At 48.3% G+C, this 25,057-nt stretch overlaps 1 non-coding gene across 1 annotated transcript; it reads left to right on the top strand.

Moving 5' to 3' along the window:
- The first annotated feature begins 602 nt into the window (after positions 1–602).
- Positions 603–674, top strand: TRNAG-UCC (transfer RNA glycine (anticodon UCC)). Its single transcript has one exon. It is a non-coding gene; the product is annotated as a tRNA-Gly (tRNA).
- Positions 675–25,057: the final 24,383 nt, after the last annotated feature.

Genomic DNA, 25,057 nt, shown 5'->3' with positions numbered 1-25,057 from the left:
CCGCCCCCAGAATAGCTTGAGCACAACTGGCAATCCTACTTTATTACAGTTTGCTCATACGCAGCATCTCCCGTAATGTGTTTCGACACCGGCGTTCCATAACTTATGCCATTGTTAGCGCTTGTTAAATTTTGTGTAATATAAAGACTTTTCTTTAAAAGCTAAAACCATTGTCACCATAATGCAATGATCCTCTTGCAGTTCTACTGCATCTTGTCTTGGGCTTTGGGCCAATGCACACCGTGAAACTTTTATCGCTCGGTTACGTTTGTCGGCACGGCACATGGACGAGCAAACTTAAACCCATGGAGCATAACACTTATTTCACAAAGCATACTTATCTGTTGGGCAACGTCTGAAGAAAACTAATGGGAACACCTAGGAACACGCTCTCATCCAGTGCGTCGTCGATGTTAAGCTCATGTCGCTTCAAATTTACTGCGCTTAGACACTCTGTCGGCTGGCTCAAGTTCCGCCCAAAGCGTACGAGGACTGGACAACTGGCAGAGCCTGTTCCCACCCGCGGGGCCACTGGCCTACTTCTCACTGCACAGCTACCTTCGGATCCGCCAACAGGCGCCCGGAAGGGCACGGCACTGTGTGCGTCGGTGGTATAGTGGTAAGCATAGCTGCCTTCCAAGCAGTTGACCCGGGTTCGATTCCCGGCCGACGCATTTTTATTTTTGATTTCTTGTCAAGTTTGGAAGCATACTCGTTACTGACATCAACTATAGTTACAGACATAAACTGTAGTGTCGACAATGTATGAGTAAAAGTCTTGAGAGATTGAAAAACTTTTTTTTTCGTTGAAGATTCTGAGATGGATGATTGGCTGATATATTTTCATGCAATTTCCAGCATGGGCTTAAGAGATAAATAGGTTTGCAATTGCAAAGGTTTAGTGAGTTTCTCAGTGTAAGGGGCTTTTATTGAGTGAAGCGTTCAAAAGAACACTGAGTTAATGTGGCACAGCCTGAGGCAAGTTATTAAAGAAATAATTTATTATTCCTTCCTCATCTCATAAAGTCATGACATGAGCGTTCCACGCAATATAAAATACACCTTCACGACCAAGAGCAAGCTCAGGCATTGTGCTCAGGACAGATGAGAGACCAGATTTCTGCGTTCGAACATTCTTAGCTTTGGACGTTGCAGGCCCTCGATGCACGCTACTTTATAAGTTTGAGCCGATTGCGGTAGTATTTTTACTTGTGACACTTATCTTTTAACTTTTGCGCCATTGGATAAGCAGCCGCAGAGCTTCTCGGAGGATTTCTTGTAAAAACTGTCTATAAATTCCCTTGAAAACCCACAACACGCAATCTTCAAATCAGTAATCAACCTTTCAATAAGTTTCGTTAACACTAAGCAACCTTCAACGTTAACGACCTCCATTATAACGTTTGTACTCCGGTTTAAAATGATTATGTGCAGTCTACTGCATGGGTTCTCGGAGTTTGTACTCTTTGTAGGCAGAGAAATAGAGCAGTCAGTTCTACGATAACTCTGATTTATTGAGCTTACCCTAAATAAAGGAAATGCTACCACTGAACTCAGGCTCAGAAGAAAAAAATACTCTCAGTCCACGATCAGATGTTCATATTCAGCAGAAAATCCAGGAAAAGGTTTACCCGATGAGAAGTTAAGTTTGCCTTTTAGAAATGAATTGCACTGTAGTGGTCCGAGATACCATCGGCAATAGTAATTAAGTGATCTTAATATTTTTTTCCAAAATATGATGTTAATTATAGATTATGCACGGGCAGTGACTGCTTGTTAGAAGTTATGAAAAAAAATCAAGAAGCAGGCCCGCAGTGTCTGCCTTGTCAGGTCCCACAAAGCGCACGGTGTCCATAAAAATCGCCCCATATTAGAAATTGCTGGTGATTTCGAGATCCGGATTTCTTTCAGCAGGAGGTTTATTTAAGCTTCGGATCCCTGTGGAAGACTACGGCTGCTTTGGAGCCGCTGCCGGGAGTTTCCAGTGCCTTTGCATAAGCCCATCTATATCCTGGTTAAGCAATTTCTACATAACTGTTCTGGTTTAGGAAGACTCAACTGATTTCCCGGAATCTATCAAGAATATGCTTTAATTTGGCGCATTTCTCCATCGTTGGACTGAAGGGATGTATAGAGTGTATTCTTGACTAGCCCTTCCGAAAGTCTGCCTGGTGTTTTAGTCGATAGAAATGTAATGCTGACGAATTTTTATTGACCAATTAATTGAGAGAAAAAAGCGGCGGTCTAGTCTGTGCAACACCTAGATGTCCCGCGGCAGAAATTCATGCGTTCTGTGCAATGTTTCGCGGTTAGGCATAGCCACTGAGCGTTGCCGTTATACAAAGCTTTATACAGTTGTTTCCTTCCTCTTGCCTCTTGTGCCGTCACCGAGGATAAAGACGAAGTGATCAGCCACAAATTCTAGCGAAAGCTTGCCCAGCGGTGATGCTTCACCTGCGGTTAACTGTCATAGGGAGTGCTGGATGTTTGGCTGCAATGCATTCTGAAGACTTCCTTCTTATAGATGATCTTCGGTTCTCGGCCCTCACCTGCAGATTGCGAATGCGGTCGTGCTGTCGTTTTATTGCCGTTTTCTAGCTTGCATTGCTTGTGTCTGAGCGCTTTCTTTCTTGCCATGAAGGTATTGCCTCACTGTTCTAAAGTTCGGGACATAATCACTATCATCTCACCTTCGAAATCACCGTCACACCGTTTTCATCACTGATAGAAATATTTCGTAATTCACAATATATATTTCATGCAGAAGTAACACAAGGGGCGTACACGCGTTCCTATTTGACGAAAAGTGCTGTGATCGTTTCCACTCGATTAGGGCGTTTCACATGATTTCTAATAGCGAATAGAAAATATTTACATTTTAATAGGTGGAGGAGTGAAAGAGTGAGGTTTCACGGTTATTCAAAACGAAAGGATGAAGTTCTCAATTCCCCGAATACTTCCCGAATAATTCGCACGCATTTCAATCAAAGGCAGCTTTATTTTTATCCCACGGTTGTTAAAAAAATGTTGCCATTTAATTCAGTCCTGCATTGGAAACAGGAACACACGCGCCGTGTACCATGCTACTGCTGTTTCTGTGAGGGACATGGACGGTTAGTGACTAATGCTCACAAATACCATCATAGAGTGGACAATCATGCTGGACCCATCCAGATTCATTCGCAACCAATTCACAAAACCCGGTTTTCATGGCCAGCCACGGAGTCCATGGCTCATATGTAGCTCTCTCCCGGCTCATCTTTCGCGACGCGGCGCTAGACTCAAAAGCTTTCTCCTAATCTATGAATACTAACGTGGAGTAATACGATTTTGGGTTTATTCGGCGCATTTCTCTAGCTATGGTTGTTCTTCACAGAAAAGTTTATAATAACCGGGTAAGCTGTATGGTCAAGGGCTCTGGTTTTACTTCACTACAGTTCAGCCTGCTTGAACTGAATGAAGAGTATGAGGGTGCTTAACGCTGATCTTCGTGCACGGCTGTTTCATGATAATTTCAGACAGTTATTTTCGATATACACTCTAAATTTACCACGCCATTGTTTGGCATCTTTCTAGCTCCTTTCGAGTCGATCTGTGAGGCCAATTTCCTCGTTCCAACTTTATATCGTAATCATAGCTTTGCTGACGGCTATACTGAAAATATTTTATATTTTATGGTAATGAGAGAGAGAGAGAAAGCACTTTATTTGCACCCATCAGAAAGTATGGGTGATCGGGTGAGACGCAGCTCCCCCTTTCACCGTCTGCCTCCCTCTAGACGTCAGCCAGAAACAGTTCACTTCCGGCGGCGGCCTGGGCTTGACCGATGACTTGTTTTTGAACTTGTTCTTCCTGGCTATGGAGGGAGGATTCCCATGACTCTTTGTTTCCATGTAGACCATTTAGCGCTGGGCAAGCCCACAGCATGTGATTTGGGGTCGCCATGCCTTCGCAGTGTAAGCATTTGGAAGAGTGCACCTCAGGATGCCATTTGTGTAGGATATACGGGTATGTTAAGGTACCTGTCTGCATCTTTCGCAACATTGCTTCTTCTTTCTTTGTGAGAGATGTATGGGGGGAGGCAGGGTTCTCCTCCCCATTCTGTAGAGTTCTAGAATTTCCCTGTATGTGGTTAAGTCTCGCTTTTTGGACAGGGAGTAATCGGCCTGCGCTAGGGCCCGGTTTGTGGGTACTCGGGCGACCTCGTTGGCGATCTTATTCCCTGTGAGTCCACTATGAGCGGGTGCCCATATTATGCTAACTAGGTCGTTAGGTACGTTCCTCTTGCCTGCTTGCCGAATTTTGCCGGCCTCTTTGGACACTTGACCTTTGTGATAGGCTTTGATTGCAGTTTTATAATTTGTGATGATTATTGTATTTGATGGGATTGTGATTGCCAGGGCAACCGCCGCCATCTCTGCCTCCTCTGGTGAAGAGTGTCTTACGCTACAGCTCGAGATTAGCTTCCCTTTTTCGCTCACTACTACTGCAGCGTAGTGCCCTTCTGGGTACTCTGCCGCATCGGTGTACACTGCCTCTTGTTTTTGGAGAAGGGAGCTTTGGAGTCTTTGGACTCTGCTTTTCCTGCGGTCCTCGTTGTGTATGGGGTGCATGTTTCTTGGAATGGGGGTATTCTTAATTTGTTAGCAATTTCTTTGGGGATGGTGGTTATCCCCTCTAATGATTCTGGGTTTTGGTAGCCCAGTTTCCAAAGGATGGATCTGCCCGTTTTGCTGCCAGTTAGTCTGACACATTGTGCCGTGCGTTTGCCTCGCACATTTCCTTTAGGGTGTTCGACACTCCTAGGTTGAGGATCGTCTCAGTTGATGTACACGCTGGTAACCTCAGGCTGTTTTGACAACTTTCCTGATGAGATTGTCTACTTTGTCTCTCTCTGCTCTAGTTCTCTTTTAAGTACGGGATAGCGTAGGGTGATTCGGCTAATGATGAAAGAATGGGCAAGCCTAAGTAGGTTCCCCTCCTTCATCCCCGCGTTTTTGTTGGCTATCTTCTTGAGAAGCCTGCATGTTTGGTTGGTCGTGGCTTCTAGTCGATTTATTGTTTCGGTGTTTCTCCAATTTTATTGTATCCCCATACCCAGTATCCTGATCTTGTCAACCCTTGGGACCGGGGTGTTGTTGACCAGGAGCTAGATATTGATCTGCTGCTTGCTCACGATTGGCATCTCCGATTTTTCCAGCGAACATTTTAGCCCTATGGGTCTCAGATAGCTTTCCGTTTCCTATATTGCCCTTTGTAGGGTGTCTTCTACTTGGCCATCGCTCCCCCCTCTGTCGACCCAAAGGGTGAGGTCATCAGTGTAGAGAGTGTGGCAGAGGCCCTCTAGCTTTCTGAGTCGTTCTGGCAGCCCGATCATTGCAATGTTAAAAAGAATTGAGGAGAGCACCGTTCCCTGCGGTGTTCCCTTGTTGCCAAGCTTAATCTTTTCTCTTATTGTGCCCCCGATTTCTATGTTCACTGTCCGGTCCGTGAGGAAGCTTTTGATATAGTTGTATAGCTTGCTTCCTACATTAAGGTGATTGAGGTGCGACAGGATCCCTTGGTGTTGGACGTTGTCAAAAGCTTTGCTGAAGTCGCTAGTCTTCCTTTCCAATACTTGTTCGCTGAGTAGTAGCATGACGTCGTTTGTAGACAGTTGTCGGAATCCAACCATGCTGTCTGGGAGAGTTTTTTTGCTTTCCAAGTATCCGTTGAGCCTATTCTGCATGACGTGCTCCATGAGCTTGCCTACACAGGAGGTTAACGATATTGGCCTAAGGCTCTCAAGTTTGAGTTCTTTTCCAGGTTTGGGGATGAGGACTAGATTTGCTGCCTTCAACTCCCCGGGTATCTCTCCCCGTTCTCAACACTTTTGAATGAATGCTATTAGTTGCTGGAAGGAGTTGTCCTCGAGGTTTCTAAGCATTTTATTGCTGATCCCATCTGGGCCAGCCGCGGTTTTTCCGCTGAGCTTGTTTAAGGCAGCTTGGAACTCTCTTATGGTGATTGGTTGGTCTATCTCCTCGTTGTTTTCGCGCTATAGTCGGGCAATGTTTAGGTGTTTGTTTCCCCTATGTACCTTTTCTTTATCTGGTTGATCATATCCTCCTCCGAACCCTGGAAATTGTGGGTTAGTCTGCATTTTTCTCCTGGTCTCAGCTTTGGTGCTGTCTGGGTCCACAAGGTTTTGCAATAGTTTCCAGGTGGTGACAGAGCTTAACTGGCCGTCTAGTCTATCGCAGATGTCGTTCCAGTGTTGTCTATTTAGTGTTTGGGCATGGCCCTCAATTTCCTTGTTGAGAGCTGCTATTCTCCTTCTGAGGTTACGGTTGCCCCTTTTTGGGCGAGCTCGGTTTCTGCCTCTTTTTTCTATTGCCACAATTGTCACATGTGGATATCAACCCAGTTTTGTTCCTTATACAATTCCACTTCCTCTTCAGCCTCTTTGCACACCTGCTTGATTCCATTGGCCCATTCAGCTATGTCGGTGATCTCCCCGAAACCCACTCCGTTGGCACGGAAGGACTGCCAATTGATGGATTTGAGAGTTTTCCTCTCCCGTTTAATGTTGACCCCGTTTTGGACAACGATCTCTATGATTCCGTGATCACTGCCAAGGTTCCCTCTCGTGTTGTGCCATGTATCCTCAACGTCTGCTCCGATCATGGTGAGGTCGGGGGAGGTGTCGTATGACACGCTGTTTCCCTGCCTCGTCGGTGCGAGTGGATCGTTAAGGAGTGTTAAATTGCACTGTATCACGGCGTCCCATAATTCCCTCCCTTTTATCTGGGAGTGGTAGTATCCCCATGCTTGGTGTGGCGCATTAAATTCCCCTACTATTACGAGACGCTGCTGACCTTGTGCCAGTGCTTGCGCTTTAGCAAAGAGCTCCCTGAAGCCACAGCCTTTCCTCAGTTTAGGAGAGCTGTAGACGTTCAAGTCTAGCAGGCTGCGTTCCTTCCGCCTCTGCGGTATAATCTCTGTTAACACATAGTCAATCTGCGTGCATCCTACCTCATGCTACATGACGGTGATATTTCTCTTCACCAGGGTAGCAGTCTGAGTGTTTCGCGACTGGCCAGGGTACGTTTTGTATCCGCTCAGTTTAGCATTTTTCCCCTATCCTTGCAGCGCGATGATGTCGGGACCATCGCGTCCCGCAAGGTAGGCTTGGAGAACGTTTCTTTTTTTGTAAAGCCCCTACAGTTCAATTGCCATATTGTATTTGCCCTAGTGTTGAGTCTGGTCATGCTTCAACTGCATAAGGATTTGCTTTTGCTGTTCTGCCAGTTGGTCAATTCTAGTTCCTATTGGGATGACTAGTTGGTTGAGCTGGGCTGAGAGTTGGTCTATCCTCTCCGCGTTACGCTGGGTAGCTATGGCCGCCTGTTGAACTACCTCTTTGAGTGGCTGCGTGTCTACCTAAAGTTTGACGGCCTTGCCCTCGGCCTTCTCAAGGCCCGAATCGGTCTTTTTAACTCGCTTTTTCTTTGGCGGTGCAGGCACCTCTGGCCTGTATTTGGACGACTTATCGTCCATGGCCTCCTGATGCGCTTCCGGTTGTTTGAGTTGAGCTTTGAGCTCAGTGTTCTCCCTTTGCAACTCGATAACCTGATTACGGAGATCCTGAATCTGAGCTTGTGTTTGCTCCTGGTAAAGATTCAATTGCTCCTGTTGCTGTTTCATCATTTCGTGTTGTTTCATTTGCTCTTTGGGCTCCCTCACTGTCTGAGTCATGGGAATTCCCTGCTTCCCAGCATACCTTTTGGTGGGCGGTGCGTCTTGCTCCTTGAGCGGGGGGGGGGGGGGGGGGGTGGCCTGCTGCAGTAGCCTCGGAAAGGATGTGGACCGGCGTCGATCCTTGCTCGCGGCCCGCGTCTTACTCGCGTCCCGCCTGCTGCGATGCTCTGGTAGTTTCTTCTCCTCCTCCTGGAGCTTCTCTCTGGAGCTTCTCTGGAGCTGGAGCTTCTCTCATTGTCGTTTCTTAATGATGTATGGGGTTCTGAATATCTTGCGGGTTCTGTCGCCAGTGGGGTGCGGCTGGCCGCACAGATTGCAGGTGGGGTTGCAATCGTGTCCCTCGGTTTGGTTGGGGATGCCACAGCCTCTGCAATTCTCCTCCTTGCTCTCGCATACGTCGGATCGGTGTCGCAGGTCTCCGCACTTAAAGCGTACGTCATAGTTTTTCTTGTACAAATAACAGTTCAGGATGGCACCTAGACATTTGATTTTCTTCGGTACCTCCTTGGGGGTGAATGTGAGCATGATGGTCTTGCTCTGTCCTAGTCGTCTGATCTCCTGCACCTTGGGGTTCTCATGTTCTGCTATCTCTTGCTTGATCTTTTGCAGTGGGGTCTTGAGTCCGGTTCTGTGGATGAATCCTGTCGAGAAGTCGTCGGGTACTGCCAGGTCAACGGTAACCTCGTTGGTTACCGGTCGGGTTGGTCCATCGTACTGTTTGACTACCATGCCTCCTTTGGGGCGGAAAATGATCCTCCAGCCATTCTCGGGAAGCTTGACTTGGTTCGAGGCGATCGATTTCTCCGCTTACTCTCTGCCGTTGTGCTTCGCTGTTGGTGGTGGGGCGTCTATCACTTTCATCTCTTCTGTGACGACCTTGGATTTCAGTGCCCATTTCTCCTTGAGGTTGCATTTGTTGAGTACTGTGATCCAATCCGGGGTGTCGAGCTCGGCCTTTTCGGCGCTACGACCTTCCACGGTGATATTCACACATCCTGTTGGCTGCCGCACAGCTGACGCGGCGGCACCGGGGGCCTCCGTAAGTCTTAGCCCTTGTTAGGCCTAGTGGCCGGCGTTCGGGTTAGCGCGTCGGCACCACGGCTGGCAGATGTTTGGCTCTAAAATGGCGAAAAGTCCACTTAAGGGTAAAACGCTGGTGTCCGCAGAGTCCTCTCATCTTCCGATTGGCGATTTTAACCAGCTCTGGTCGATCCGACAACATTTGCCGCTAGGAATCACTGCAGGAAGACAGAGCCGACGACGTGACACACGTCCGCGCGCAGCGGCCCCCTAGCGGCTAATCTTATGGTAATGAGAAAAATAAATATGGATATCCAAGAATTCTTCGGAGCTGCCTGACGAGTACTTCACCAGAGTTAGCTTCCATCAGGCCTAATGTATTTTCATCGTGTACAAATAATTATTTTCCCTCTGCGGTGGTTACATAATCCTTATATGTTGCCAGCTTTTTGCCAACAAAGATGTTACAATTAATTGCTTGAAATAAAATTTTGAATACTTTTGTTCTCACCAAGCATTTATTGACACAATAAAATTGATCTTTAGAGATTTCATGTTAATGCTGCACACATTTAGAAGATCAGAAACCATGAAAGAAGCTTGGCATTGAAGCGCACCTAAAAGGAAAGCAACCAAAGTCCGATCTATTCTATTTTTATATAGGGCTAATACTTTAATGCTTTTACATTTTTGATACCCGATACCTAAATACTAGGTTTAATCTCCTGCCACTCTTCGTGCTTTAGTTGTCGCAAGCATTACTGAGCGAGGCTGGCATGCTGCAAGAATGTGCATTAATTTCCTCACAGAAACTTGAGGAGAAAACTTCTGGCAGCAAGGGCGTCGCGAGAATAAACAACATGAGGGCCTTTTTGGCTATTTCGGTTCGTCACTCTGGAAATGAAATCATTTATTCGGTGCATTAGCATGTCAGGATGGATTATGTCTGGGCGTGTTAGTTCATCGTTACACAGAGAGCATAGCGTGATATTTACAGAGGACAAGACGAGGAAACACAAACGCTTGTTCTCGCATCGTCTCATTCACTGTATCTACAGCACAATACTTTCTGTGTAGCAACAGTACGTGTTTGAATAAATGGTTAGGATAACCACCATTTAAGTAGCGTAGCTGTTGGTGTTATGGCAAAAACGCAGGGGTTCAGTACCCAAGAAAACAAAGCTTATAGCTCAAAACCTGGGGAGTAGAGGGCCAGACTGTGAAAGGAGGAGCCTGGAGGGAAAGGGAGTTCCGAAAGCAAACAGCCAGAACAGCTGGGGCCGAGGGCGGAGGCATTCCTGTCCCTAGTCTGGATGTGATTCAACAGAATTATTACAGCAACTCGACCACCCATTAAGTGCCTGACCCAGCCGGTTTTTCTGGTCACCCATAAAATGACATCCCTGTGATGACAGGCAGAAAAAATGCTGTCTTTAGCTGAGCTGGTGGGCATTGAGTTAAAAAGTCACCAAACTTTTGTGGCGTAGGAATACGCTGTCATTTTTCCAGAAATTGCAGGTAGGAGAGCGTTCATAATTAACTGAAAATATATAATTGATGAATATAAAAAAATTGATGAGAGTCCAGTTAATAAAGGCTACAGAATGAACATTGTTGTAGTGGCTAATGGTCTTCGAGCGTTATGACTATGGTGCGTGCAGTAAATCGAATGTGAAATGCATAATATTGCGATCTCTGAGGCCGGGCATATGTATTACATGTGACATGGTATCCTCAGAGAATGTTAGTACAAGATATAGACAGGTGGAGGGGCTATATACTAAAGGCCCCGCCTTCTAAAGAATGGGCCCGCGAGTCATGGACTCGTGCGACGAGTGACAACCTAAGTCCTCTAAAAAACACCGGTTTATTCCAGATACACAAAAAGCACTTTGAAATGACACAACATTGGACGACATTAAAGTTTCAATAAAAGCAAATTTTAAACTCTTCATGTGGGAAGAAGAAGACGAAGTGTGTCCCTGCTAAAGTGGATGCACAGCGCTCTCTAGAAAAACCTCGCCATCCGCGTAAATATGTGCTCTATTTGAAGAGAACTGCATCCTCGCCTTGTGAAGAAGCTTCGGCCGTCCTCCTACCGTCTGAGGCCTCCTTGGAACCATGCATGAGTGCAGCTGAGCTGGGCACTGACGCTTGGCTTAGTGCCTCCGCTGCCACGCTGGCGGAGGTAGCTCTGCCGGCGTCTCTCGTGGCATCACCTGCCACGCAGTCGACACCTGATTCGCAGCGCCAGGCCCAGCTTTGTGTTGCCGGTTCATCGGCAGATGCCCCCCTCCTGCCTTCCCGAAATGCCTGACTGCTCGTGAGCGATCTGCCACCAGGGCACATGGCCATCAACTCTACACCACCGGATGGGCCTCAAACCGCACGGCATGATGAAAAGGGCATTCCAATGGACTTATCGGTACATCTACCCGTGAAAAAGTGCCCTCGCGCAACTCACAAGCGTCCCTCAAACGACCGCCAACCGATTCCACGTTCGGCAAGTGATGGCTCCCAATGTAAGCGCTCTTGTCGTACGATCGAGAACTCGGTGGAACCTGCACCCGGATCGTCTTCATACAAAGGGACCATTAAATCAGTGGCCAACAAAAGCCTCACGGATATACCCAGCAAGATTTTACAAGCTAACTTGTACGCGTGCCTCGGAACCAAAGGTTTTCGGGGCTTCACAGCCAGGACAAAATCCAACACTATTGCAGTGTGGCTTCCGACTCTGACTGCCATAGAACGGCTGCAAACGCTCACCAGAATTTCACTGACAAGCGAAATCCCAGTGCCAGTACAAGTGTATTTAGTTGAAGGCTCCGACTTACAGCGCTGCGTGGTCTACCACGTCGATATCACTGAGGATCAAACTGCCCTCCTGCGTGAGCTGTACTGTCCAGGCCCGACGCATGTCGGGCCTGGACAGTACAGCCTGGACAGTACAGGCGTGTCATCCAGGCCCGACGCATGGGAAAGGGGCGCTCTTGCATAGTCACCTTGTAAGGCCCTCTGACACTATCAGCCCGTCTGTACTATAATGGCTGTATTTTACGGCCTCGGCCATATAAACCGAGTGCGGTATATTGCTATAACTGCATCCGTACTGGACATATGCTTAAATCCTGCCCCTTCACTGTTGTCGGTGAAATTACATCGGAAGGGAAAGTGGCTTATTGATGCGGCCTTTGTAAATCCGACGACCACGAGGTAACATCTCCAATATGTCCGAGAAAACAAAATGCAAAAAAACAGGCTCGTCGTCGAATGACTAAGCATTGGCCAATACAAGACAGTATAACTTCATTGCAGACTGCCAATCGGTTCGCAGCTCTCCTTTGGGATGACGACGAGTGGCCGGAGCTCCCTGAGCACACCTCTCATGATCCTTCAGCTCAGCACTCTTCTAACGGTACTGTGCGAAAAGAACACATCCGAAAACAGCCAGCAAAGCAGCGCAGTGTGCCTGAACTACCGCAGGACGATATGGCCGCAGTCAACGAACAAATGACATGTCTTTTAGCGGAGGTCAGCAAGCTCCGGCAACACCGTGAACTGCTCGCTCGACGTAGGCGGGCAGCGGAATCATCCTCCGCATCTATCAGTGGCGCAGCAACATCGCCTTCCTGCCGCCCACCAGTGTCATTTCCTGCCGCCTCTTCCCAGATTACCGCAATGCCACTGGACAACTTTGCGACTTCTTTTGCACCGGTTTATGGTCAACCAGTCGTCCAACCTGACGTCCGTGATTCTACAGTGTTTGGGCTAGTAAATAGAAATGGCAAGTTCCAATCGTGCTGGTGTGCTGCAGCGGAACTGCAGAGGTATTTCCACGAAGGTGGGAGAACTCAAGGCCAGACTACAAATTCAAGGGCTCCAGGTCAAGCTATGGGTCATGCTGCTACAGGAAACAAACGCCTTGCCATCGATTCCAAGCTTCAGTGCCTACATGTCTCCTTCAATGATAGACCGTCGTGTACAAACTGCTGCTCCCCCGGGACATGCGGCGGTGTATGTGGACTCACGTTTTCCGCATGTACGCCTTGCTCTCGAAAACTGGTGCACGCCGTATCAAAAGGTAGTGGCAGTGGCTGCGAAACTTAAGAAGGGAACCGTTGTGGTCGTTTCATTTTACGTTAGACCAGCCGGTGGTACTTCCTCCCGTATTAATTTTGGCTGGTTAACAAGTGTCCGTCGGCAGTATCCCGGGTGTCCGATTTTAGTTGGAGGCGACTTTAACGCCAATCACGAGGATTGGGGGTACCCCACTTCAAGCCCTCGTGGCAGGCGTGTGCGGGACGCCTTCACCGATGCCCAATTTGTACTGCTCTAGCATTCTGGGACAGCAACACGGCCAGTGCGTCAAACTCGTAGTGCTTCCTATGCTCCAGACTTGACGTGGTGGTCGGGTCCGGGTACTCTCTCCTGACACATGGAGCCAGAGTGCTGGGGAAGTGATCATCACCCTATCATCATCGGTCTTCATACCTCACATTTCCGACCTTTACGCTACAAAAGTTCTGTGATCAACTGGGACAGTTTCCGCTCCTGTATGAACAATCTCTCCTCAGATTCTTCGCCAATCCTTGAGCGCATACAAACAGCGCTCAACAGTGCTACAACTACCACCTGGACTGTTGTTGGTTGACCGGCACCAGACCTCGGCCTTCTTAAGTTGTGGGCGGCACGCTGTCAAGACGAGCTGGCTGCTACGAGAGACCGTACTTCGTCGCAGGCACGTATGCGATTGAACTATCTTACAGCTAAGGCACGCAAATATGAACGCGACCTCTCTCGGTGGCATTGGCATGCGTGGTGCTAACAATTTTCTGCAAAATCCTCGAATGCCTCTCTCTGCGAACATTCCGTACAATGGAACGCGGTCGCCGTTCGACTGACGCAGCGGCAACCGCATGCTTCGCGGCTAACTTTTCGCCAGATGATTTCGCGAAAGAAGCAGCGCGAATGTTTTTCCCGAAATACGATGCTGTGCCTTCTTCATCCGCAAGTTTAAATATGGCAGGCATCCCAGCGCATGTATATCAAATGCCGTCTGGTGTCGACGTAGATTGAATTGAGTGTCCATTCTCTATGTCTGAGTTGAGGGCTGCAATAGATGATGCGAAACAGAAAACAGCGCCCGGCCCGGACAATATTCAGTGCAAGGTGTACAAGAACCTGAGTAGCGCTGCACTCCCTCAACCACTTGACACCATAAACAAAGTATGGTTGGATGGCGTAGTGCCCGAGAGCTGGAAATCCGCTGTCGTGATTCCTATCCCGAAACCAGGAAAGCCTCCGACGGACCTCGCCAACTTGCGACCTATCTCCTTAACACCTACGCTGTGCATGCTGGCGGAGAAAATGCTAGCCACACGATTGCCATGGTGCCTAGAGCAGCACGGTTTTTATCGCCCAGCACAAATCGGCTTTCGTCCATATATTGGAACGGAGGACGGGTTGGCTGTCTTAGCATCTGCAGTTTTGTCATCTACTCGCAGCCGCGATGTGCGTACTGTTTTAGCAATGGACGTTGAAAAGGCATATGATAACATCAGTCATGCAGCCGTTCTGAACTCCATTGACATGCTTCATCTCCCTTTGAGCGTGCGTAGTTTTGTCCATTCATTTTTGGAAGGCAGAAAATTTGCAATACGCCTCAGCGGCGAAGCGGCCGGATCATCTGTTCCTCTCTGCGGCGTGCCCCAGGTATCAGTATTGTTGCCGACTTTATTTAATATTGCTTTCATCTCGCTGGCTTGGCGCTTACATGACGTCCGTGACATAAAATTTCTTCAGTACACTGACGACATCACGGTGTGGAGTACACACCAAGATCTCGATCTGTACTCAGGAGGCTGCCCTTCAATCTGCCTTGGATGTTAGCTGTAATTACGCATCATCCATCGGACTTCAGCTATCGGTGCATAAAACAACATACACGTCAGTCGCCAACCGCTGGGGACGCCGTAAACTTGCTGAAAGTCCAATCCGTCTTTGTCTATCAGGCACCCCACTACAGGGAAGTTCGATTGTAAAAATCCTTGGCTTATTCACCAATTAGGATCAGCGACTAAATGTCTTTCTCAGGCAAAAAGACAAGTTATTCAGACTTTGAGTATGGTTAGAAAAATTGCCCCTAAAACTGGTGGCGCAGGCCCGTTCGTTGCACGAAAAATGGCGAGGGCAATTCTGCAGCCACGTATTGTTTATCAAGCCCAGTTTCAACATCTTACAACAGCCCAATGGAATCGCCTTGAAGCCGTGAACCGAGAGGCTATGAGGACCATTACGTGCCTTCCACGCATCACACCGGTCATAGCTTTACAAGAGATTGCGCAGCTCAATACTATTGATGAGCTGGTGCTGCAGCGCTGTGAAGCGCGCAGCCTTAAGGCCAGTCTATCGCCCTCCACGCATGCACTGAGGACTTATGCAACGTCACACTCCATTCTTAAGCCGCCAACGCTAGCTCTTCCCCCATGGAAGTTTGTACAGCTCAACAGATAATCGCCGACCAACATCTGCTCATTCGACATCGTTGCTTCGCCAGAAATTTGACGAACAAGATGCTTGCCTGCTGAAGGATCCATTGTCTACGTAGACGCAAGCATAGAAGACTGCAAAGCAACCACAGCAATCTACTTCCCGTGCAGACCTGCCCTGATTCGAACCTCTTGTTTTCAGCTTACGAAACCCCCTTCGTCTTTTTGTGCTGAGCTCGTTGCAGTTCAAGGAGCACTCTGCTCTGTGGCCGACATAACTATGCTCCCTGCGGCCCGCGTTGTCATCCGCAGTGACGCCATTCAAGTTGTCCTGTTGCTAGGGCGTGATAGCCGCTGTCCCACGTTATGTCAGGACATCCACCGGCTCGCGGCACGCATACCGCAGCCAGTACGTATTGAGTGGGTTCCGCGGGGTCTGACCTATCAAAGCCAGGCAGATTTAGCGACCCGCCTTGCGAATACGAACTCATCACCGCCTCGGCTCGTTCATTTGGACAATTTTACCCTCCTTTCATCAAGAAAGGAACTCCTCCGGCGCCGCACACGTGCTCTCATCCCTCCGTTTGCGGTAACCCTCCCCCGTGGTCTTACCCGTGCAGAGGAGGTTGCGCTTAGGAGGATACGGCTCGGGGTTGCCCTCATACCAGCCATCACTCGGAAGTGGCCTCAGTACCGAGCATTGTTTCCTCGTCCAGGGTGTCCGATATGTAAACACGAGGACATTGAGCCGAAATTCATAGCTTACTGTGGGACTGCCCAGCTCTCAAGCCTACAAGGATCCGGCACCTGATGGTAGCAGGTCTTTCAACAAGCAACCCTGTTTCATACATTGCCTGGACGCAGGGACCGTACCATCGTTCTCTCCTGGACTTCATCAAGGCAGCTAACCTTTTTGCATTAATTTAATCTCTAAAATATCATTCATCACACCTTCATCCATCATTGATGCCCGGGGGCCATAAATTTCGCCTTAAAAAAACTCTTCATGTGTAAGAAATAATCTACATACAAACATTCTCGCAAATAGCCAACAATCTGAAATCTAAAGAAGGAATATGAACTCTCCATGCACCTTTCAAAAACGTAAACGAAGACTCAAACAGGAGTCAAGGAGGAGAAGTTGTAACGGCTAAGTGGCAAGACAAGGAACTGAAGGCCGATTTTATGTGATGTGTGCGGCTGGAAACAGCGGCATCGCTCTCGGCGACTCCCCGCCGCCCGTGCGAATGCGCCAGTAAGTAGCAGAAGATATGCTGCCTCCCGAGCCCATTGCTCAATCTCCAAGGGGAGGTGGGGGAGAGCTCGAGTTCTCCAGCAGCCCCCCGGAGTCGCCGCCTATATGGCTCGAGCGCAGCGGCAGGGTGGATCCAACGCCGGCACTCCCGGCTCGACACGCATCTCTCGCTGGGCAATGTTACCCCGCACAACCGACAAGCATATTGTTTTCATTATGTAATGATGCAGGTCTGCCTCAAAGCATAGCCCTCTAAATACGTTCGCTACGTCGACGTGCTACGGCGCCGCTCGTCGCTTGCCGCCGTAGGCTCCTTCGCGGTCACGTGCGCTTTCGCGTACACGGAGCTCAGCCTTGCTTGTTTCCATACTAAAATTTCTGAAAAACTATTTACTAGACTAATAGCTACTTCTCAGTGTGACGCGCGGGTAAATTTTTGAAAAGTAGAAACTGCGGACACAAGCGACCTCCGCAGTTCGATTCTGTGCCATTTTCTCTTGAATATAATATAACTGGCCTTTGTGAATGACTTTTATTTAGCTGTTTAAAAAAAATTACAATGATAAACTACTCCGAGCATCTGAGTTTTTTTAATTTTTGGCAAGTACTATTTTACATACTACAATTTCCTGCAAATAATGAAATCAGTTTTTATTATCATCGCATTGCATATTCCTGTAGAGTTCGTGTTTTAATTGTATTGGTTTCTGCGGGAAGAAATAGGCGCCGTATCTGTGTCATATATCGGCGGACTCCTGAAGCGCACCGCAAGGAAAGGGATAAAGGTGGGAGTGAAAGAAGCAAGCAAGAAAGAGGTGCTGTAGTGGAGGGCTCCCGAATAATTTCGACCATCTGGGGATCTTTAACGTGCACTGACATCGCACAGCACACGGGCGCCTTAGTGTTTCACCTCCATCGAAACGCAGCAGCCGCGGTCGGGTTAGAGCCCGGGAACTCCATATCAGTAGCCGAGCGCCCTAACCACTGGGCAACCGCGGCTGGTGTATAGTTGATTTCAATTCTTGATATTTTGTAAGCACCCATTCATGTCCTAGCTTATTTTTGTTTAAGGTAATATATATTCTGTTCGGGCTTCCGTGGTCTTCTCATTTTGAAATCCTTGTCTGTAGATAAGTCTCTGTTTGTTTATACACATGCTTCAAATAAAGTCTAATTTGATTGGACAAATGGGTGATCTCCGACACCTGAGATTTTTTCTTATTGAGCGCGTTTATGTGTCTGCTCTGCACTCCGAGTTTCGCCATATCAACTATTTAGCCCAGATATTCTTTATCAACGTGTTCTTCACTCGTCACGACCCAACTCTGGACGCACGTTTCCTGTTGCTGTCCAGCAGGAAGAGTTTCGGAAAGCCAATCCTAAGAAAAGCGTTGACCTACATTAGTGTATGTGAATCGCGCGCATGCGTTTCAAATGCGTTCGCGCATAGCGCGGCTCCAAGCAGCGTTGGTGGTATTAAGATAACTACATCGATAACTACATCGATAACTACATTGATAACTACATCGATAACTACATTGTCCAACAGGTGACATTTAGCGATCACTGTTGTGTCATATTCACCAAGGGAAAGAACCTGACACCACAAGCGAAATTCAGCTGGGATTGTGGAAGCTCATTGCAAAATTAATAAAGGACGAGACTTTTCTTTTAGAAACAAAGAACGTGTTAGATTAAGTTTGGTTGAGTTTTTAGGAAAGTTGGGCAGAAAAGTGGGAGGAATTTAAAATTGATGTCAAAATGAGGGCTATCGAAAGGTTCGTAGAAATCAAATATGCTGAAAAAGCTCAACAAAAGAACCTAAAACTGATGTTGAAAGAATTTATGATAGTGGAAAATAGAGCTCCGGGACTCTACACTGATCTTATCAGCGAATTTATAGCCATGATTGAGGATATCGATGAGACAAGGCTTCAGGGAGCTGCCATTCGTGCACGAACGGATCGCTTGCTGGCAGATGATATGCCCAGTAGGCGGAAATTGACGACAGAAGAAAGATACTCTTCTATAGAAGGAAAGGTATCGTAGAAATTGAAAACAAAGGTACTCTGACGGATGATCCGAAGGGGACAAGGGAGGCTTTCAGTCAGTATCACCCGTGATTTGTTCACTTCCAACTCGTGGATGTAAAGGCCTTTCAGGCTGAATTTTTAAATCTGATTACCCTGACTGACCAGTGAAGACACTGTCATCCTGTCTGCCGACTTGTCAACAGTGGAATTGGAATACGCTGTTGATGAGCCCCACTTGGGGAAATCTCCAGGTCCTAATGGGATAACCGCGGAATTTTGTAAGAGGTTCAAACGCAAAACCGCTCTCATTTTACAACGCGTTTATGAAGAGTCTTTTATACTGGGTATCTTACCACCATCGTTTTATCGTGCGCATACAGTACTTATACCGAAAACTGACACTCCTGCTAAGGTTAATCAAGTTACTGGTTAATGGCTGGTAACGCTCACTAATGTTGATTATAAAATTTTCATGACAGCATTAGCCAAACGTTTACAGTCAGTTATGGACACCTTGGTTGCCCCCAATTAAAGTCTTGGCTTATGCCGATGAAGTGGCAATTTTTCGTAGCGACCACCGCAGCATCGAACATGCGACGTCGGTTGTTCGCAGGTTGTGTGATGTAACGATGAGCGTTGTTAATCTGGACAAATGTGTGCGCCTTTTGCATGGGAACTGGAAATCAGCGCCTTTGTTTCATGCAAGTGTAAAATGGTCACATGCCCCTTCCAAACACCTAGGTGTTCCTCTTGACAAATATCGAGATAACGATGACTTTTGGAAGGAGAAAACTCAAGGACTGTCTACGCGTACACAGAAATTGTCGGAAAGGAACTGTCTATTTTCGCGCGTGCAAACATATCTAGTGTATACCTGGTTTCAAATGTGTGCTGTTTGTTGCAGGTCCTTTCGAGCTCTCAACTTAGCATTCAAAAATTTCATCGTCTCTTCGCAGTTATTATTGGCAGTCCTCATGGGAGAGGACTACACGTGAGAAATTATTTCTATGTTTGAGAAAAGGGGTCTTTCCTTGCCACACTTGTACCCGACGCAGGCGGTGTCAAAATTTGTTTCCTCGAGATCAACGCTACCCTTTCCTGAGGACGTTTATTCATGTGATGATTTCTTCGGCCTTGCCAAACTATGTAATTTCCACTGTAGACGGGATGCAATACAGTGCTACTACATTTCTCAAAGAAGTGATCTTTGCTTTCTGGTTTCTAAATGCTCGGTTCAGTTTGGAATACCTTTCAAATGTCACGCGCAAGAAATTGCCCGGAAAGGAACTGTCCATTTTCGCGTGCGCAAACATATGTAGTGTATACCTGGCTTCAAAGATGTGCTGTTTGTTGCAGGCCCTTTCGTGCTCTCGACTTCCTTGTCTTCCCCGAGCCAATATATCGATCACTGTATAGTGGAGGCGAAGGAGGAAATGTTTCAAGAACAGTAAGGAAAATGGTGGTGGCAGCGGGTGTGAAGACGTTTTTCTTCAAGCTGTACACTGGTACGTTGCCGGTTGATACATGCATGGAGGGGAAGGGATTGTTTTTACCATGGAGAGCTTACTGCTTGTTGTGCCACAAACCAGAGTCATAAGTAGACGTCTTTATTGATTGCTGGGATGCGCTGCTCTTTTGGGACGTGCTCCAGTGTACAATAAAGAAAGACCCTTGACGCCGTATGGGGTACGATTCCTGGACGTTGAGCCGGATCTTTATAAATACGATGTAATTTTTCTTCTTGGCCTGCACAACATTTAAAGAAGCAGGATGGCTGTACAACACTGAGATGAAAATGCGCGGTCTATCCTAGATTATTTCAAAGAAAACATATTTAGTCTGCGTGAAGTGTACAAGGAGCTATGTTTTGGAGATAAAGTTATCCAGTTGTGTTCCTTGAAACAGTTTTGATTTTCTCACGTGAGTGAAACGCATGTCCCCTCCTGATGCTTGATAGTGCAGCACAGAACATGTTTGTGATCTCTTGGAAACGGTCAAAACAGCCAATAAGGACGATAAAAAGCGTCGGTGGTATAATCGTTAGCATAGCTGCCTTCCAAGCAGTCGACCCGGGTTCCCGGCTGACGCTAGTCTTTTTTTAAAAGGTATGCTGATTCGGGCATGGCAGTCAACTTTCCCTGACAAGCTTAGGCTGTCCGTTACGAGCAGATGAAATACGGTCACCTTAGCGGCCGCGTCCTGCTTCGCCTCCGCACGTGCACAGTAGCGCTTTAAAATCATGGATGGGATCAAAATGCGCGGCGATAGGTAGCCACGCTAAATTCATCCGCGACCGGGCGTCAGTGACATAGAGCTATAAGGAAAAATAGAGAGTGGCTAGCATAGCTGTATTCCATGCAATTGAACCGGGCTTGATTCTTGACTGACAAACTCTATTGTGTTTTCTTGCCTTCCTGTTCTCTGTATACAGAAAGCAACTATTTTAGCTTGTTGTTCGTTCGTGGTTTTAGAGTTCTTTTCAGGAGGAATCATCGATATTGTAACGTGGTGGTGACGTTGAAGAACGCAGTAGCAATACTGTGAAAGACAAAACTAACTTTTATTGGGTGAACCTGTGCCCACAAAAAGAGGCTACACTTACAGCACAACGGCAGCGGCGAACACGGTCGGCGATCGTCGGAAATCTTATCCGCGGGTGAAGCGCGTCGGCTGTTATATAGCAGTCGTCGAATGTTCCAGACTAATCGTTGGGACCCGCGTGCCTTCCACAAAGTTCTACACCATTCACGTCAGGCGATGAAATCAGATAACATAATGCTCGGCTACAACAGACAGCGAATAGAAGCATCGATGACTTGCCAGACACTTCGGATAGATGCAGGCGCGTCCCGCGCTGTGCGATAACACTTGTTAGGCGGCGAAACGTGGTCGCCCAATAAAGATAATGACACGTGTCATTACCCCCTATTGAAAAGCATCGACCCGATGCTGCAAACAAACGAAATAAAGAAGACCACTCGTAGCAAAGAAATCAACAAAAATAAGGAAGTTCGTCAGCGTCCGTAAAAGGGTTTAATGCGCACCACGTGGACCACTTCAGATCGTGCGCGGCGCCGCTGTGAATGCGAATTGCCGTCTGGCACGACCTCATAGTCCAGTTAGCCAATACGTCGAATGACCTTGTAAGGTCCGAAATAGCGTCGCAATAGTTTCTCACTCAGTCCTCGTCGGCGTATCGGGGTCCATACCCAAACACGGTCGCCGGGCTGGTACTCGACGAAGCGTCGTCGCAGATTGTAGTGTCGGCTGTCGGTACGCTGCTGGTTCTTGATCCGTAGGCGGGCGAGCTGTCGAGCTTCTTCGGCGCGCTGGAGATAGGTAGCGACGAGCGGCAGCATGGCGTCGGGCGTCGTCGTCAGGTACCTGCCGTAAACCAGCTTAAATGGCGTGATCTGTGTTGTTTCTTGCACCGCCGTGTTGTAAGCGAATGTTGCTTACGGCAGGACCGCATCCCATGTCTTATGCTCGACGTCGACGTACATTGCTAGCATGACGGCGAGGGTCTTGCTCAGGCGCTCCGTGAGACCATTCGTCTGCGGATGGTAGGCACTTGTCCTCCTGTGACTTGTCTGGCTGTATTGCAGAATGGCTTGCGTGAGCTGTGCTGTAAAAGCCGTTCCTCTGTCGGTGATGAGGACTTCTGGAGCACCATGTCGCAGCAGGATGTTCTCGTCGAAAAATTTCGCCACTTCGGGTGCGCTGCCTTTCGGCAGAGCTTTAGTTTCAGCGAATCGGGTGAGATAGTACGTCGCCACGACGATCAACTTATTTCCGGAAGTTGATATCGGAAACGGTCCCAACAAGTCCATCCCGATCTGCTGAAAAGGTCGGTAAGGAGGCTTGATCGGCTGTAGTAATCCCGCTGGCCTTGTCGGTAGTGTCTTGTCTCACTGACAGTCTCGGCATGTCTTAACGTAACGGGCGACATCGGCAGTTAGGTGCGGCCAGCAATATCTTTCTTGTATTCTTAATAGCGTCCGGGAGAAACCAAGGTGTCCAGCAGTCGGATCGTCATGTAGGGCGTGCAGTACTTCTGGACGCAGCGCCGACGGAACAACAAGAATATAGTTGGCGCGGACTGGTGAGAAGTTCTTCACGAGTAGGTTGTTTTGAAGCGTGAACGAAGACAATCCACGCTTAAATGCCCTAGGGACAACGTCGGTGTGCCCTTCAAATAATCGGCTAGGGCTTTTAGCTCCGGGTCTCCTCGTTGCTGTTCGGCGAAGTCTTCCGCGCTTATTATTCTGAGGTAGGCGTCGTTATCCTCGTCACCTTGCGGTGGCGGTTCAATGGGGGCGCGTGATAGACAATCGGCATCTGAGTATTTTCGTCCGGACTTGTAGGTTACAATGATGTCGTATTCTTGTAGTCTGAGGCTCCACCGTGCCAGCCGTCCTGAAGGGTCCTTTAAGTTAGCTAGCCAAAACAATGCGTGATGTCGCTGACCACTTTGAATGGCCTGCCATATAGGTAAGGGCGAAATTTCGCTTTGGCCCAAACGATAGCGAGGCATTCCTTTTCGGTTGTAGAATAATTGCCTTCCGCTTTTGATAACGACCGGCTAGCGTAAGCTATCACGTGTTCATGCCCATCTTTTCTCAGGACTAGGACGGCACCGATGCCTAGGCTACTGGCGTCAGTGTGGATTTCGGTATCGGCGTGCTCGTCGAAGTGGGCAAGTACGGGCGGCGACTGCATGCATCGTTTGAGTTCCTGAAATGCGTCGGCCTGCGGCATTTCCCACTTGAACTCGACGTCACATTTAGTTAGCCGTGTCAGCGACTCAGCGATGCGTGCAAGGTCCTTGACAAATCGCCTGTAGTAGGCACACATGCCAAGAAATCTACGCACTGCCTTCTTCTCGATGGGCTGCGGGAACTGTGCGATAGCAGCTGTCTTCTGCGGGTCAGGGCGGACTCCAGACTTGCTGATGATGTGGCCTAGGAACAGAAGCTCATCGTAAACGAAGCGGCACTTTTCTGGCTGCAAAGTGAGCCCTGATGACTTGATGGCCTCTAATACTGTGGTAAGTCGCCTAAGGTGATCGTCGAAATTTGCGGCGAAGACAACGAAGTCATCCAAGTAAACGAGACAGGTCTGCCACTTCAATCCTGCTAAAACCATGTCCATCACGCGCTGGAACGTGGCAGGCACCGAGCACAGTCGAAATGGCGTAACCTTGAACTCGTAGAGGCCGTCTGGGGTCTTTTCGCGATCTTTTTCGTCGACTTCTATTTGCCAGTAGCCAGACTTGAGGTCCATCGACGAGAAGTATTTTGCGTTGCAGAGCCGATCCAATGCGTCGTCTATCTGTGGGAGGGGGTATACGTCCTTCTTCGTGATCTTGTTCAGACGACAATAATCGACGCAGAAACGTAGGGTTTCGTCCTTTTTCTTCACCAGGACAACAGGAGATGCCCACGGGTTTTTCGACAGCTGGATGCTGTCGTCGCGCAGCATTTCGTCGACTTGTTCTCTTATAGCTTCACGTTCTCGCGGCGAAATTCGGTAAGGGCTCTGGCGGAGTGGTCGAGCGCACTCCTCGGTGATTATGCGATGCTTGGCGACTGGTGTTTGTCGTATCCTCGATGACGTCGAAAAGCAGCCTTTGTATCGTCGGAGAAGACTTCTGAGCTTCTGTTGCTTAATCACGGGGAGACTTGGATTAATGTCGTAGTCTGGTTCGGGAACCATGGTCGTCGGGGTAGATGCGGTGGAATCCGAGAGGACAAACGCATTACTGGTTTCCAGAATTTCCTCGATGTACGCGATCGTCGTACCCTTGCTGATGTGCTTGAACTCATGGCTGAAGTTTGTCAGCAACACTTCAGTTTTCTCTTCATGCAGTCGAGCGATCCCTCTTGCGATGCAAATTTCACGGTCTAGCAGTAGACGTTGGTCGCCTTCGATGACACATTCTACGTCAGCGGGTATTTCGGTGCCGACCGAAATAACAATGCTGGAGCGAGGCGGGATGCTCACTTGATCTTCGAGCACACTCAAGACGTGGTGACTACGAGGGCTCTCCGGCGGTATCGCTTTATCTTCCGACAGCGTTATTGACTTTGACTTCAGGTCGATGATTGCGCCGTGTTGGTTCAGGAAGTCCATACCGATAATGACGTCTCGTGAACACTGTTGCAGGATAACGAAGGTGGCAGGGTAAGTGCGGTCATGAATGGTTTTTCTTGCCGTGCAGATTCCAGTCGGCGTGGTGAGGTGTCCTCCAGCGGTCTGAATTTGAGGGCCTTCCCATGCGGTCATAACATTCTTCAACTGGGCGGCGATGTGTCCACTCATTACGGAGTAATCAGCCCCTGTGTCCGCTAAGGCGGTAACTGCGTGGCCGTCGAGAAGCACGTCGAGGTCGGTTGTTCTTTGTCTGGCGTTGCAGTTAGGTCTTGGCGCCGGATCACGGCTGCGTCATGTTGAACTGAAGTTGGAACGTCGCATCGTCGCGTCGTCTTTCGTCGGTGTAGTCTTGGCTTCCTGACTTC

The sequence above is a fragment of the Amblyomma americanum genome, chromosome 9 (assembly GCF_052857255.1).
Source record: "Amblyomma americanum isolate KBUSLIRL-KWMA chromosome 9, ASM5285725v1, whole genome shotgun sequence".
Classification (NCBI taxonomy): Eukaryota; Metazoa; Arthropoda; class Arachnida; order Ixodida; family Ixodidae; genus Amblyomma; species Amblyomma americanum.
The sequence above is the reverse complement of the archived record's forward strand: the minus strand, read 5'-3'. Positions and strand labels throughout refer to the sequence as shown.